This window comes from Arachis ipaensis, chromosome B5, assembly GCF_059453495.1.
Source record: "Arachis ipaensis isolate K30076 ecotype BB chromosome B5, ASM5945349v1, whole genome shotgun sequence".
In the NCBI taxonomy this organism is placed as follows: Eukaryota; Viridiplantae; Streptophyta; class Magnoliopsida; order Fabales; family Fabaceae; genus Arachis; species Arachis ipaensis.
In genome coordinates this window covers 57,751,471-57,767,708 of record NC_142440.1, presented here as the reverse complement: position 1 = coordinate 57,767,708, position 16,238 = coordinate 57,751,471, and the positions used below count along the sequence as shown (strand labels likewise).

Sequence of the window (16,238 nt, the reverse complement as noted above, 5' to 3'; positions counted from 1 at the left end):
ATTTCCTAGGAAACAAGAAATTCACAAATTTAAAGAATAATCAACTCATATTCAAGCAAAGATATCATGTTGATGATGATTCATATAGATATAGAAATAGCAAAAATTGAAATCGAATCATCAAAAGTGCAATTTATGAACCAGGAAATTGAAAGGAAAAAGAATGCTGGCCCCTGCATTCATGAATTGGTTTGGTTGTAGCTAAGTAGTGCAGAATTGAAAATTGCCAAAACCAATCCTGAATGTAAAAATGAAACAATTTGCAGAAAATTGGGCAGCATTCCGGCTAAAATTGGATGTTCCCGGGTAATAAACAGCAAGTAGAACAGTTCATATAAAGTAAAATAAAGCTGCAAATAGACACAAGTAATATGAACATGAAAGAGCAGTGTAACAGTAGCATGAAACAGTGAAGAATAGCATATGAACAATATGATCATCACACCAACATCATAATTGCAAAATTTATAAAACAAGTAGCAAGAAGAGCGCAATTATCAGGCCTAAATTCACTAACCACATCCTAGCTACCTAACCACGTAGAATCCACTACAAACATGCATCTCTAACTAGCTTAATTCGAACATAATCTAAAAAAATATGAAACTAACTACGAATGAAAGAAAAAGTGGCGTTTCGGCGGAACCTGGTATGCGTATGAACTAAGGTAGGGATCAGAGATATGGCGGTGGTGAAGTGGCGGTGCTGGGAGGGGGCATAGTGGCGCTGTGGCGGAACAGGGTGGCGCGGTGGAGGTGCAGGTTGGGTTGGAGGTTGGGTTTTGGGTTGGGTGAGGGGTTGTGATGGTGGGAGGGGTGGCGCTCGCGGCGGTGTGGTCGGGGCCGGCCGCGGTGGGGGGCAGTGGCGGAGGAGGGCGGCGGTGGGTGAGAGGGAAGGTTGGGAGTGGTGGAGGGAGAAAAGAAAGAAGAGAAGGAGAGAGGGGGTGGTTTTCGGCGATGGGGTGTGGTGGTGGGGGTGGTGCGGTGGTTGGTGGTGGTGGCTGGAGGTGTTGGTGGTTGGGTGGTGGAGGAGGGAGGGTTGCAGAGAAGAGAGGAAGAAGAAGGGGGTATGCGAACGCGTGGAGCACGCGATCGCGTGATTAGGGCGAAATGGGGTTTGACGCGGTCGCGTGGTTGACGCGATCGCAAGGAATGGGTAAAAGATGGATGACGCGGACGCGTGAAGCACGCGACCGCGTCGCTGTAAATCGTGCTAAACGCACAATTCCAGCATCGATTCAGCGCAGCTCTCTATCTCCATTAGGGTGCCATGCTATCCACACGACGCGGACGCGTCGCTCACGCTTTCGCGTGGGATGAGTGTTTTGCAAGTGACGCATCCGCGTCAGGGACACGAACGCGTGGCCCATTTTCTACTAAACGCACACCAGCCGCATGACTCTAGCCCAGATTTCTGGGCGTTGGATTTTTACACTGATTTCCAGATCACGCGTTCGCGTGAGTGACGCGGGCGCGTGGAAGGTGTTTTTTGCGACTGACGCGAACGCGTTAGCAACGTGGTCGCGTCGCGCGGTTTTTCTTTTTTTAATCTTATGCAATTATGCAATTATACAATTATGCAGTATGCAATACTAATGAATAATATTCAGGTTCAATGAAAATAATATAATATAAAAACAAACAACACGAAATAAAATTGAAAAAGAAACGACCATACCATTGTGGATTGTCTCCCACCTAGCACTTTTAGTTAACGTCCTTAAGTTGGACATTGGATGAGCTTCCTGTTATGGTGGCATATGCTTAAATTCATCCAGAAATCTCCACCAATGTTTGGAATGCCAACAGCCTCCGGGGTCCCAAACTAGGCATGTAAAGCTGTTGAGCAGCTTCAAATAGGTTCTCAGGCTCCCAGGGTGACGAATGTCAGAATAGATTCCAGGATCCCAAACTTTGCTTTTAAATCCGCCTTCGTCTTGATCTATATTCTTCCATCCGGGCGGTTTAGAAATTGTCTTCTCACCAAGATGACCAAACGTCTTTCGAGACCCATTCAACTGAACTTGGTACCAATCCGTTCACTTCGAATTGAAGCGTGGAACCTTATTGAATTTTCCACACCAGCTCTGAGTACGAGCCATTTCCCTCTTACTCTTAAAGACGCAGAGAGCTCTAAGCTGGCCATCTGTTTCAACCAAACCATATTCAAGTGGAAAAGTAAAGATAAAGGTTAAGGATTGTACCCACTTGAAGCTTGTATTAGGTGGTAATGGCCTTGGGACAGGTGTTTCCAGTGGTTCTGTAAGTTCCACACCCTTGTATTCTTCTGTGAATTCCTCCACTTCTTTGCAAAATTCTTCAACTGCAACTGCGTCCTGATCAAAGTCTTCTATGTCTTCCTCGTCACTCAAGTCATATGTTGGAGGTTGAGAGAAATCTACCTCGATATCATCTTCGTATTCACTTGGATAAGATTCTTCAGGCTCAAGGAGTTCAGTTGTGGATGTGAGTTCGTGATTAGAAGAGCTTGATTCATGATCATCACTGCCTATGGAATCAACTTCTTGGTCTGTTCCGTCCAATAATTCACAAGGTATATGCTTTGGAGGTTGTGCACTGTCCTCTTTGGCATCAATTTCAAACTTCTCAGCAGAATCCTTTACAGCTCTCGATTCCCATGGAGGTTCAGCATCTCCTAAATCTTCAACCACTTCTTCCTCTACAACTATCATGGCTTCCTCCACTTTTTCCAATACAAAGCCATGCTCCTCATTGTCCACTGGAGTTTCTAGTGTCTCCTCCATGCTACGCTCTTCTTTTGATTCTCCACATGTAGCCATGGGGGTATTTTGAGCACTCAGATGTCGGGAAGCTATTATATTTACTATCTCAGTTAAGGCAGTAGTGAGTTCCAGTACGCCCTTTTCCATCCTCGCTTGCCCTTGAAGAAGAACTTGAAGTTTGTCATTCATTGGAGGTTGGGGTGGGTATGAGGGTTCATTGGTTGGGGAAGAGGGTTTAAAATAAGAATGTGGCGGTTCTTGGGAGTAATTGGATTGAAATTGTGGTTGATAAGGGTCATACGATGGTGAATGGTGAAAAGGAACTTGTGAGTGTGGTGGTTCAGAGCTACGTTGAGAGGATGGTCTATAAGCACAGGGTGGGGCTTGTTGGTAATTACAAGGGGGTCCACCATGTCTATCAGCTTGGTATGCATTGTAGAGTGGTCCTTGCCCATGATATCTTGGAGGGTGTTGTTGCCTAACGGGTTGATCAGGGCCTCTTGGCTCCATCCATCTTTGATTGCTTAGACCTTGATGCATATTCCTGTTGTAGCTTCCACTCCTTTCAACAGATTTAGAACCAAACTCAAAGCGAGAGGGGTGAGAATTCATAGTAGCTAATAGAAATAAAAGGGAAAAACAAAAACAAATAAACAAGTAAAAGAAAAATATTTATAATAACCAATAATAAGGCACACATTTGTAGTTCCTCGGCAACGGCGCCATTTTGACGATCGATTTTTCTATCGGTAAAGAAATATAAAAATATGATCGCGTTGTAAGTATAGCTTCTAAACCAACAGAAAATCCTTTCGTACAAACGTTTTGGTTGTCACAAGTAACAAACCCCTTTAAAATTGATAACCGAAGTATTTAAACCTCGGGTCGTCTTCTCAAGGAACTGCAGGGAGGTGTTCTTATTATTGGTTATGAGTTTTGTAAATTGGGGGTTTTGAAAGTAAGGAACAAGTAATTTAAATGACAAGTAAAATAAATAAATAACTGTAAAATAAACTCTTGGCAAGGTATGAAAATTAGAAGTCCTATCCTAGTTATCCTTATCAATGGTGATGAGAATTATATTTTGCTCCCACTAAATCAACCTCTAACTATGAAGGTAAGTCAAGTGGATAAATCAATTTAACACTTAAAGTCCTAGTCAACTCCTAAGGAAAGACTAGAGTTATAAGAATTTAGATCAATCAGCAAAGATAACAATTATCAATCACGATGAGTTTGACAACTCAAGAGTTACCAATTAATCAATTTAAGCCAAGAATATAAAAAGCTAATAATAATCATAAATCTGAAATATCTCAGTTTATATTAAATAAAGAAAATCCTAACTTGAATGGTTCATAAGCCAATTTGGCAACATAAGTAATTAAATGAGAGCATTAAAGTATCTGAAAATAAAAGAGAAATATAAAGTAAAAGAAATATTGAACTTGATGAAGAATTGAAATCCTAAATCTTTTAAGAGGAATCCTAATCCTAAAACCTAAGAGAGAGGAGAGAACCTCTCTCTAAAAACTACATCTCAATCATGAAAAGTGAATAATTGAAGGCCTTCTCATGATTGGATGCATTCCCCCCACTTTATAACCTCTCATCTGTGCTTTCTGTACTTGGATGTGGGCCTGATGAGCGGATAATTTATACGCTTTTTGGCATTGTTTTTAGTATGTTTCTAGTAGGATCTAGTTACTTTTAGGGATGTTTTCATTAGTTTTTATGTTAAATTCACATTTCTAGACTTTACTATGAGTTTGTGTGTTTTTCTGTGATTTCAGGTAATTTCTGGCTGAAATTGAGGGACTTGAGCAAAAATCAGATTCAGAGGTTGAAGAAGGACTGATGATGCTGTTGGATTCTGACCTCCCTGCACTCAAAATGGATTTTCTGGAGCTACAGAACTCAACATGGCGCGCTTCTAATTGCGTTGGAAAGTAGACATCCAGGGCTTTCCAGCAATATATAATAATCCATACTTTGCCCAAGTTTAGATGACGCAAACTGGCGTTCAACGCCAGCTCTCTGCCCAATTCTGGCGTCCAGCGCCAGAAACAAGTTGCAAAGTGGAGTTCAACGCCCAAACTGGCACAAAAGCTGGCGTTCAACTCCAAGAATGACCTCTCCATGTGTAGACTTCAAGCTCAGCCCAAGCACACATCAAGTGGGCCCCGGAAGTGGATTTATGCATCAATTACTTACTTCTGTAAACCCTAGTAGCTAGTTTATTATAAATAGGACCTTTTACTATTGTATTAGACATCTTTGAATCTTGGAATCTTTGAATCTTTGGATCATCTTTGGACGCCTAGTTCTTAGATCAGAGGGGCTGGCCATTTGGCCATGCCTGGACCTTTCACTTATGTAATTTTAACGGTAGAGTTTCTACACTCCATAGATTAAGGTGTGGAGCTCTGCTGTTCCTCAAAGATTAATGCAAAGTACTACTATTTTCTATTCAATTCATCTTATTTCGCTTCTAAGATATTCATTCGCACTTCAACCTGAATGTGATGAACGTGACAATCATCATCGTTTCCTATGAACGCGTGCCTGACAACCACTTCCGTTCTACCTTAGATTGAATGAGTATCTCTTAGATCTCTTAATCAGAATCTTCGTGGTGTAAGCTAGAATGATGGCGGCATTCAAGAGAATCCGGAAAGTCTAAACCTTGTTTGTGGTATTCCGAGTAGGATTCAATGATTGAATGACTGTGACGAGCTTCAAACTCGCGAGTGCTGGGCGTAATGACAGACGCAAAAGGAGGGTGAATCCTATTCCAGCATGATCGGGAACCTCAGATGATTAGCCGTGCCGTGACAGGGCATCTTGGACCATTTTCACAAGAGGAGGGGATGTAGCCACTGACAACGGTGATGTCCTTGCATAAAACCAGCCATGGAAAGGAGTAAGACTGATTGGATGAAGACAGCAGGAAAGCAGAGGTTCAGAGGAACGAATGCATCTCCATACGCTTATCTGAAATTCTCACCAATGATTTACATAAGTATTTCTATCCTTCTTTTATTATTAAATTTCGAAAACCCCATTACTATTTTATATCCGCCTGACTGAGATTTACAAGGTGACCGTAGCTTGCTTCATACCAACAATCTCCGTGGGATTCTACCCTTACTCACGTAAGGTATTACTTGGACGACCCAGTGCACTTGCTGGTTAGTTATGCGAAGTTGTGAAGATATGTTTAGACCATGGTTCTGTGCATCCGTTTTTGGTGCCATTGCCAGGGAATCAATTTTGAACAATTCACAACCTGAGTAACAATTTTGCATACCAAATTTTTGGCGCCGTTGCCGGGGATTGTTCGAGTTTGGACAACTGACGGTTCATCTTGTTGCTCAGATTAGGTAATTTTCTTTTTGTTTTGTTTTCAAAAATTTTTTTTTTCAAAAATTTTTCAAAAATTTCTCCTTTGTTTTCGAAAAAATTCTTAAAATAAAAAATGTTTTCAAAAATATATTTTTCTTCAGAATTTTTAAGAATGAATTCTAGTGTTTCATGAAGCATGTTGAAGCCTAGCTGGCTGTAAAGCCATATCCAAACTCCTTTGGGATTGGTCTTCAACTAATTACCTCAATGGATGTAATTCCATTCTAAAGCTTGGCTGGCAATTAAGCCATGCCTGACCCTTTGATTGGAGCTTTAGACTAAAGAGCATAAGATTCTTGGAATTCATATTAAAAATTTTGGAATCCTTATTTTTCTTTTTCAAAATGATTTTTGAAAAAAAAAAACATTAAAAGAAAATACAAAAAAATTATAAAATCATAAAAATCAAAAAATATCTTGTGTTTCTTGATTGAGTCTTGAGTCATGTTATAAGTTTGGTGTCAATTGCATGTGCATCTTGCATTTTTTTTCGAAAATTTCATGCATTCATGGTGTTCTTCATGATCTTCAAGTTGTTCTTGGTAAGTCTTCTTGTTTGATCTTTGCATTTGCATGTTTTGTGTCTTTTCTTGTTTTTCATATGCATTCTTGAATTCTTTATGTCTAAGCATTAAAGAATTCTAAGTTTGGTGTCTTGCATGTTTTCTTTGCATTAAAAAAATTTTTCAAAAATGTGTTCTTGATGTTCATCAAGATCTTCATAGTGTTCTTGGTGTTCATCTTGACATTCATAGCATTCTTGCATGCATTCATTGTTTTGATCCATAACTTTCATGCATTGCATCATTTTTTTTGTTTTTCTCTCTCATCATAAAAATTCAAAAATAAAAAAAAAATATCATTCCCTTTTTCTCTCATAAATTCGAAAATTTGAGTTGACTTTTTTAAAAAAAATTTTAAAATTCTAGTTGTTTTTATGAGTCAAATCAAATTTTCAATTTAAAAATCCCATCTTTTTCAAAATCTTTTTCAAAAATCAAATCTTTTCCATTTTTTCTTAGTTATTTTCGAAAATTCAAAAAAGATATTTTTCAAAAAAAAAATCTTTTTCTTATTTTTATATCAAATTTTCGAAAATAACAATAACAATTAATGTTTTGATTCAAAAATTTCAAGTTTGTTACTTGCTTGTTAAGAAAGATTCAAAATTTGAGTTCTAGAATCATATCTTGTGATTTCTTGTGAATCAAGTCATTAATTGTGATTTTTAAAAATCAAATCTTTTTCAAAAACTAATTTCAATCATATCTTTTCAAAAATATCTTCTTATCTTACCTTTTTCAAAAATTTGATTTCAAAATATCTTTTCTAACTTCTTATCTTCTTATATTTTCAAAATTGATTTTCAAATTTGTTTCAACTAACTAACTAACTTTTTGTTTGTTTCCTACCTTTTTCAAAACTACCTAACTAACCCTCTCTCTCTAATTTTCGAAAATATCTCCCTCTTTTTCAAAATTTCTTTTTAATTAACTAATTATTTCAAATTTTAAATCTTAATTTTCGAAAATTACTAACATTTTTCAAAAACCATTTTCGAAAATCACTAACTCTTTTTCAAAAATTATTTTTGAAATTCTTTCTTTCTCATCTCCTTTTATTTATTTATTCATCTACCAACATCTCTTCCTCACATCACTCACCAAATTCGAACCCCCTCTTCTATCTGTGTTCGAATTTTTCTTCTTCTCTTCTTCTACTAACAATAAGGAACCTCTTTACTGTGACATAGAGGATTCCTCTTCTTTTCTTTTTCTCTTCTCTTTCTTATGAGCAAGGATAAAGAAAAAGGCATTCTTGTTGAAGCTAATCCAAAACCTGAAAGGACTCTGAAGAGAAAACTAAGAGAAGCTAAATTACAACAATCCAGAGACAACCTTATTGAAAATTTCGAACAAGTAAAGGAGATGGCAGCCGAACCCAACAACAATACTGCAAGGAGAATGCTTGGTGACTTTACTGCACCAAATTCCAATTTACATGGAAGAAGCATCTCCATCCCTGCTATTGGAGCAAACAATTTTGAGCTGAAACCTCAGCTAGTTTCTCTGATGCAGCAGAACTACAAGTTTCATGGACTTCCATCTGAAGATCCTTTTCAGTTCTTAACTGAATTCTTGCAGATCTGTGATACTGTTAAGACTAATGGAGTAGATCCTGAAGTCTACAGGCTCATGCTTTTCCCTTTTGTTGTAAGAGACAGAGCTAGAGTGTGGTTGGACTCTCAATCCAGAGATAGCCTGAACTCTTAGGATAAGCTGGTCACGGCTTTCTTAGCCAAATTCTTTCCTCCTCAAAAGCTGAGCAAGCTTAGAGTGGATGTTCAGACCTTCAGACAGAAGGAAGGTGAATCCCTCTATGAAGCTTAGGAAAGATACAAGCAACTGACCAAAAAGTGTCCTTCTGACATGCTTTCAGAATGGACCATCCTGGATATATTCTATGATGGTTTATCTGAGCTATCAAAGATGTCATTGGATACTTCTGCAGGTGGATCCATTCACCTAAAGAAAACACCTGCAGAAGCTCAAGAACTCATTGACATGGTTACTAATAACCAGTTCATGTACACTTCTGAGAGGAATCCTGTGAGTAATGGGACGCCTATGGAGAAGGGAGTTCTTGAAATTGATACTCTAAATGCCATATTGGCTCAGAATAAAATATTGACTCAGCAAGTCAATATGATTTCTCAGAGTCTAAATGGAATGCAAGCTGCATCCAACAGTACTCAAGAGGCATCTTCTGAGGAAGAAGCTTATGATCCTGAGAACCCTGCAATAGCAAAGTTAAAATACATGGGTGAACCATATGGAAACACCTATAATCCATCATGGAGAAATCATCCAAATCTCTCATGGAAGGATTAAATGCCTCAACAAGGCTTTAATAATGGTGGAAGAAACAGGTTTAGCAATAGCAAGCCTTTTCCATCATCCACTCAGCAACAGACAGAGAACTCTGAACAAAATACCTCTAATTTAGCAAACTTAGTCTCTGATCTATCTAAGGCCACGGTAAGTTTCATGAATGAAACAAGGTCTTCCATTAGAAATTTGGAAGCACAAGTGGGCCAGCTGAGTAAAAGGATCACTGAAATCCTTCCTAGTACTCTCCCAAGCAATACAGAAGAGAATCCAAAAGGAGAGTGCAAGGCCATTGATATAAGCACCATGGCCGAACCTGTAAGGGAAGGAGAGGACGTGAATCCCAAGGAGGAAGACCTCCTGGGACGTTCAATGATCAATAAGGAGCTTCCCTCTGAGGAACCAAAGGACTCTGAGGCTCATCTAGAGACCATAGAGATTCCATTGAACCTCGTTATGCCATTCATGAGCTCTGATGAGTATTCCTCTTCTGAAGAGAATGAGGATGTTACTGAAGAGCAAGCTGCCAAGTTCCTTGGTGCAATCATGAAGCTAAATTCCAAATTATTTGGTATTGAAACTTAGGAAGATGAACCTCCCTTGTTCACCAATGAACTAAGTGATCTGGATCAACTGACATTGCTTCAGAAGAGACAGGATCCTGGAAAGTTCATAATACCTTGTACCATAGGCACCATGATCTTTAAGGCTCTGTGTGACCTTGGTTCAGGAATAAACCTCATGCCCCTCTCTGTAATAGAGAAACTGGGAATCTATGGGGTGCAAGCTGCTAAAATCTCATTAGAGATGGCAGACAATTCAAGAAAACAGGCTTATGGACAAGTAGAGGACGTGCTAGTAAAGGATGAAGGCCTTTACATCCCTACTGATTTCATAGTCCTGGATACTGGAAAGGAAGAGGATGAATCCATCATCCTAGGAAGACCTTTCCTAGCCACAGCAAGAGCTGTGATTGATGTGGACAGAGGAGAATTGATCCTTCAATTAAATAAGGACAACCTTGTGTTTACAACTCAATGATCTCTCTCTGCATCCATGGAGAGGAAGCAAAAAAAGCTTCTCTCAAAGCAGAGTCAACCAAAGCCCCCACAGTCAAACTCTAAGTTTGGTGTTGGGAGGTCTCAACAAAGCTCTACACATCTGTGAGGCTCCATGAGAGCCCACTGTCAAGCTATTGACATTTAAGAAGCGCTTGTTGGGAGGCAACCCAATGTTTATCTATCTAATTTTATTTTTCTTTTTCATGTTTTATTAGGTTCATGATCATGTGAAGTCACAAAATAAACGAAAAATTTAGAAACAGAATAAAAAACAGCGGAAGAAAAATCACACCCTGGAGGAAGCACCTGTTTGGCATTCAACGCCAGAACAGAGCAAAGTTCTGGCGTTGAACGCCCAAAATGGGCAGTATCTGGGCGCTGAATGCCCAAAATGGGCAGCATCTGGGCGCTGAACGCCAGAATTGCACCCTGGAGAAGAGCTGGCACTGAACGCCCAGAACAAGCATGGTTCTGGCGTTCAACGCCAGAAATGGGCAACAAATGGGCTTTGAACGCCCAAAATGGGCACCAACCTGGCGCTGAACGCCCAGAGTTGTGTGCAAGGGCATTTTACATGCCTAATTTGGTGCAAGATTGTAAATCCTTGAACACCTCAGAATCTGTGGACCCCACAGGATCACCTCAGGATCTGTGGACCCCACAGGATCCCCACCTACCTCCACTCACTTCTTCTCACCCCTCTTTCACACAATCCCATAAACACTCTTCCCCAAAACCCTTCACCAATCACCTCAATCTCTCTTCCCCATCACCTCTTCACCACTCACATCCATCCACTCTTCCCCATAAACCTACCTCATAAACTCCACCTACCTTCAAAATTCAAAATCAATTTCCCACCCAAACCCACCCTATATGGTCGAAACTTACCCCCCCTCCCTTCCCTATATATAGCCTTCCAGCATTCTTCCTCATTTTCACACAACACAACCCTCTCTTTCTCTTCTTGGCCGAAACACACCTCTGATGCCAAGGCATCTTGGCCAGTTTCACTGACCTTTTCTTTACTATTTTTAGGTTAGTTTCATGCATTTCTTTAGGAAATAAGCTAGTTTTGGGTAGATATTCACCTATGCCTTGATTCAAGCATACATTGTGCATTTTACATAATTTTGATGAGGATTTTGCATAAGTTTAGTGACAAAGATTATGTTGCATTACTCATGACTTGGACTAGAGCTTTGATGCACTTTATTGCTTGATTTCAGGAGCAAAAGGAAGCAAGAAAAAGGGAGGTAACTTGCAAGGATAATGAGAAAAGTGATTGCCAATAACACTCTCAAAAAGCCATCAATGCCCACGTTAGAGAGTCACGTTAACTAAGTTAACGTGAACTCTAACGTGGAGAAGAGAAGTTGAGCCAACGTTAGTGACACTTAACATTGTCACTAACGTTGGCAATTACTCATAAGTGGCCACGTTAGAAGCCACGTTAACCTAGTTAACGTGGCCTCTAACGTTAAGGGGGGAAGAGAAGCCAACGTTAGTGACACTCAACATTGTCACTAACGTTGGCCTATGATGCAAAGTACCACGTTAACTCCCACGTTAACTTGGTTAACGTGGGAACTAACGTAAGAGATGAAGAGTTGTCGACAATGTTAGTGACACTCAACATTGTCTCTAACGTTGAAGCAACCACACAACCCTCAAGAGTCACGTTAACTTCCACGTTAACTTGGTTAACGTAGAAGCTAACGATGAGGAATGAAGGATGAGCCAATGTTACTGACACTCAACATTGTCACTAACGTTGGGATGGCTAAGGATGGCCATGTTAGAAGCCACGTTAACCTAGTTAACGTGGGCTCTAACGTAAGACCTAGGGGCACATAGGAACGTTAGTGACAATGTTAAATGTCACTAACGTTCTCGAAGGATGGCAAGGGCCACGTTTGAAGCCACGTTAACCTAGTTAACGTGAGCTTTAACGTGAAGCAAGAAGGGGCACACTGGAACGTTAGTGATAATGTTGAGTGTCACTAACGTTCTTGAAGTTTCACAAGGCAACGTTAAAAGCCACGTTAACCTAGTTAACGTGGGTTTTTACGTGAGGCAAAGGGGTGCATTGGAACGTTAGTGACAATGTTAAGTGTCACTAACGTGCTCGAACTTATATTCTCACTAAATATTAACACCCCTAACGTCCTGAACTAAAGTCTCCGCCCACTTCGCACTTTCTCTCTGCAAGTAAAGCCAAGCCCAAATAAAGAAAGGAACTACTTCAAACTCAAGATCCAAAGGCCCAAAACTTGAAGAATCACACTAGAAGCTGAGAAGAGTAGTATATATAGGAGTAGCTTTGAATTGAGAAGGAGTTCTGAAAGGCTGGGAAAAAGAGAACTACTCTCTGTATTTACTTTTCTTTGCAATTTCTAGTTTTATGATGTATTCTCCATCTTTGTTTTCATTTTCAAGAGCTATGAACAACTAAACCCATTTCATTGGGTTAGGGAGCTCTGCTGTAATTTGATGGATCAATACTAATTTTCATTATTCTTCTTCTATCTTTCCTCTTGATTTTACTTGAAAGCTTTCGATCTTCATCCAATTGAGTAGTTATCTTAGAAGAGAAGCTATTCAAACTTGGATCTTTTTTGAACCTTGAAAGAGGAATGAAGAGATCAAGCTAGAAATGCTTTCTCATGCTAGACCAAATTGGGTTTGGATGGGTATGTGACTATAACCCTCTCAACACTTGATTTGGAAAATGCATGTGGTATAATCAGTGACCATACTTCATCTCTTCTCATGAGCAATTGACCAAGGAATTGGCTATTGATCAAGATTTGAGAGATTGAATTGCAAGAAATTGTAATTCAATCACTTAAGATTGCCAAGGAGATCAATGAGTGCATTAATTGAGGAAGAGATGAAAATGAACTTGATCCGGAGAATTGCAACATCTCCTAAGCCCAATGAACTCCCCATCTCTGATCTTACCCATTCTCTTTAATTTCTGCTATTTACTTTTATGAGCAAATCCCCCATTTCCATTTACAATTCTGCATTTTATTCTCAGTCATTTACTTCCAGTTCTTTAATTCTAGCATTTACTTTTCTGTTATTTACATTCCCGCCATTTTATTTTCTGCAACTCTCAACCCAAATTCTGGATTCGCTCAACTAGAACATTCTTATAATTAAAGTTGCTTGATCAATCAATCCCTGTGGGATTCGACCTTACTCTATTGTGAGTTTTTACTTGACGACAACTTCGGTACACTTGCCGAAGGGAGATTTGTTGAGAGACAAGTTTTCCGTGCATCAAGTTTATGGCGCCGTTGCCGGGGATTGATTGTGCATCAACAATGATTAAATTGGAAGATCACTAGATTGAGCATTTTATTTTGTGAATTTTATTTTTCTGTTTGAGTGATTTACTTTTTGTTTTAGTTAAACTTCTTCCCTTCACCCTCTACTCTTTTGTTTTTCTTTGTTATTTTCAATTCTGTTTGCTAACCCACTAACTGTTTGATATATTGCATCACCCATAACTAACAGCAATTCTGACACAAATACTGTCTGCACCTATTTTCCTTTCTTGTGCTTGTTGGTTGTATGACAGGGAGAAGAAGCGGGGCTTCAACTTCCTTTGATTCTGAACCTGAGAGAACCTTCCTTAGACTAAGGAGGGAGGCAAAAGAAAAACGTGTAGTTGGTGCTGAAGAAGAGGAGGAACACTTTGAGAAATACTTTGAACCAAACATGGAAGAAAACATGGAAAATCATCATGAAGAAGAGACTCACAACCATGGCAGAGGAGGTGGAGCAAATCATGCTGGGGAGGATAGAAGAGTTTTGGGCTCTTACATTAATCCAAACCCAGGCAATTGTGGAAGTAGCATCCAAAAGCCAACAATCCATGCCAACAACTTTGAACTTAAACCACAGCTCATCACTCTTGTTCAGAACAACTGTTCGTTTGGAGGAGGTGTTCAAGAAGACCCCAATCAACATTTAACCACCTTCCTGAGAATATGTGACACAGTGAAATCTAATGGTGTCCATCCTGACGCCTATAGACTGCTCTTATTTCCTTTCTCACTCAGGGACAAAGCAGCCAAGTGGCTGGAATCTTTCCCAAGGGAGAGCTTGACAACTTGGGAGGATGTGGTGAACAAATTCTTAGCAAGATTCTACCCTCCTCAACGAATCAATAGGCCGAGAGCTGAGGTTCAAACTTTCAGGCAACAAGATGGTGAGACTCTGTATGAAGCATGGGAGAGGTTCAAGGACTTGACAAGGAGGTGTCTACCTGACATGTTCAATGAATGGGTCCAGCTGCACATTTTCTATGAAGGTCTCTCTTATGAGTCAAAGAAGGCCGTGGACCATTCATCTGGAGGATCCTTGAACAAGAAGAAAACCATTGAGGAAGCCATAGATGTTATTGAAACAGTAGCAGAAAACGACTACTTATATGCTTCCGAAAGAGGGAACACAAGAGGAGTGATGGAGCTAAACAATATAGATGCTCTGTTGGCCCAAAACAAACTCATTACCCAGCAGCTGGCTGACCTCACCAAGAAGATGGAAAGGAACCAAGTAGCAGCAATCTCATCTTCATCAACAATCCAAGAAGGAGTGAATGAAGAAGCAGAGGGGAGTCAGGAGCAAGCTAATTACATTGGGAATTCACCAAGGAAAAACTATGATCCATACTCCAAGACTTACAACCCTGGATGGAGAAACCACCCAAACTTTGGGTGGGGAAGTGAGCAAGATCAAAACCAAGACCAGAGACGTTACAACTCCAACAACAATGCAGCTCACCAGCAATTCACCCAGAGGACATCTCAACACCCCCACAACAACACTTCTTCACACACTTATCAAAACCAAAACAGCACATCTGCTCCGAATCACTCATCAATTGATGACAAGCTCTCTAAGATTGAAGCCTTACTTGAAGGAATATGCCAAGAGATTCAAGAAAATAAGGTGTTCAAAGAGGAGGTGCGAGCCAATATTAAGAACCAGAGAGAGACCATTAGGAAGCTGGAATTCCAGGTGGGGTATTTAGCTGAGAAGATTCCCAAACTTACTGATAGCTTCCCAAGTGACACGGAGAAAAACCCCAAGGGAGATGCAAAGAAAGTAAGATGGGAAGATTGCAAAATGGTCACTACAAGTGATCAAGAGATTGAAGACAAGAAAGGCAAAATGTGCAAACAACCTGAAGACAAATCAACAAAGGAGGAGGATAGAGAGCACAAAGAACCATAAATCTCACAACAAGAGTTGCTGAAGTTCTATGCTCCCTTCCCTCAACTGCTCAATGGTGCTGTGGGAAAGAGAATATACTCAAGGTTCCTAGAATTGTTTGCATCTCTGCATGTAAACATGCCATTCGTCAAGGCAATTCAACAAATGCCTGCATTCATCAAGTATATGAAGGAACTTCTTCCCAGGAAAAGCTCACTCAAAGGAGGCCAGACTATAGTGATGAACAAGGAATGTAGTGCCCTTATTCAACTTGAGCTGCCTACGAAAAGAAGAGACCCAGGGAGTTTTCACATCCCTTGTGCCATAGGTGAAACTATGTTCGATAGAGCACTATGTGATTTGGGGGCCAGCATCAACTTACTGCCTTTATCCCTGGTGAAGAGGCTGCAGATTAATGAGATAATGCCCACAGATGTAATCATCAGACTGGCTGACAAAACTCAAAAGCAAGCAATAGGAGTGGTGGAAAATGTGTTGCTAAAGGTTGGGAAGTACTTTCTCCCAACAGACTTTGTCATTCTGGACATGGAAGAGAGTCACACTCACCCAATCATATTGGGAAGACCATTCCTAGCTACGGCCAGAGCACTTATCAATGTAGAGAAAGGGGAGCTAATATTGAGAATCCATGATGAACGACTCAGCTTCAATGTCTTCAAACTCTCACAAGAAACAGATCAAGAGGACAAGGAACTAAGCACAAATGATAAGGAGACACTGAAAGAGGAGAAAAGCACTGAAGCACAGCCAGTTCATTCTGAAACCCCCTCAATTGATAAACAAGGAAAACAGCAATTGCCACAGCTCAAAGAAAAGTTGGAGGAACCCAAACCTCTAGAGGCAGGCGAAGACAGCATCATAACTCCTTGGAGAAAAGAGGTCACCAAGAGG

General features: G+C 40.1%; 1 non-coding gene across 1 annotated transcript; it reads right to left on the bottom strand.

Annotated features, from left to right (window-relative positions):
* Positions 1-14,279: 14,279 nt before the first annotated feature.
* On the bottom strand, positions 14,280-14,383 carry LOC148564298 (small nucleolar RNA R71). The gene has a single exon (XR_015883883.1). It is a non-coding gene; the product is annotated as a small nucleolar RNA R71 (small nucleolar RNA).
* Between the last annotated feature and the right edge of the window lie 1,855 nt (positions 14,384-16,238).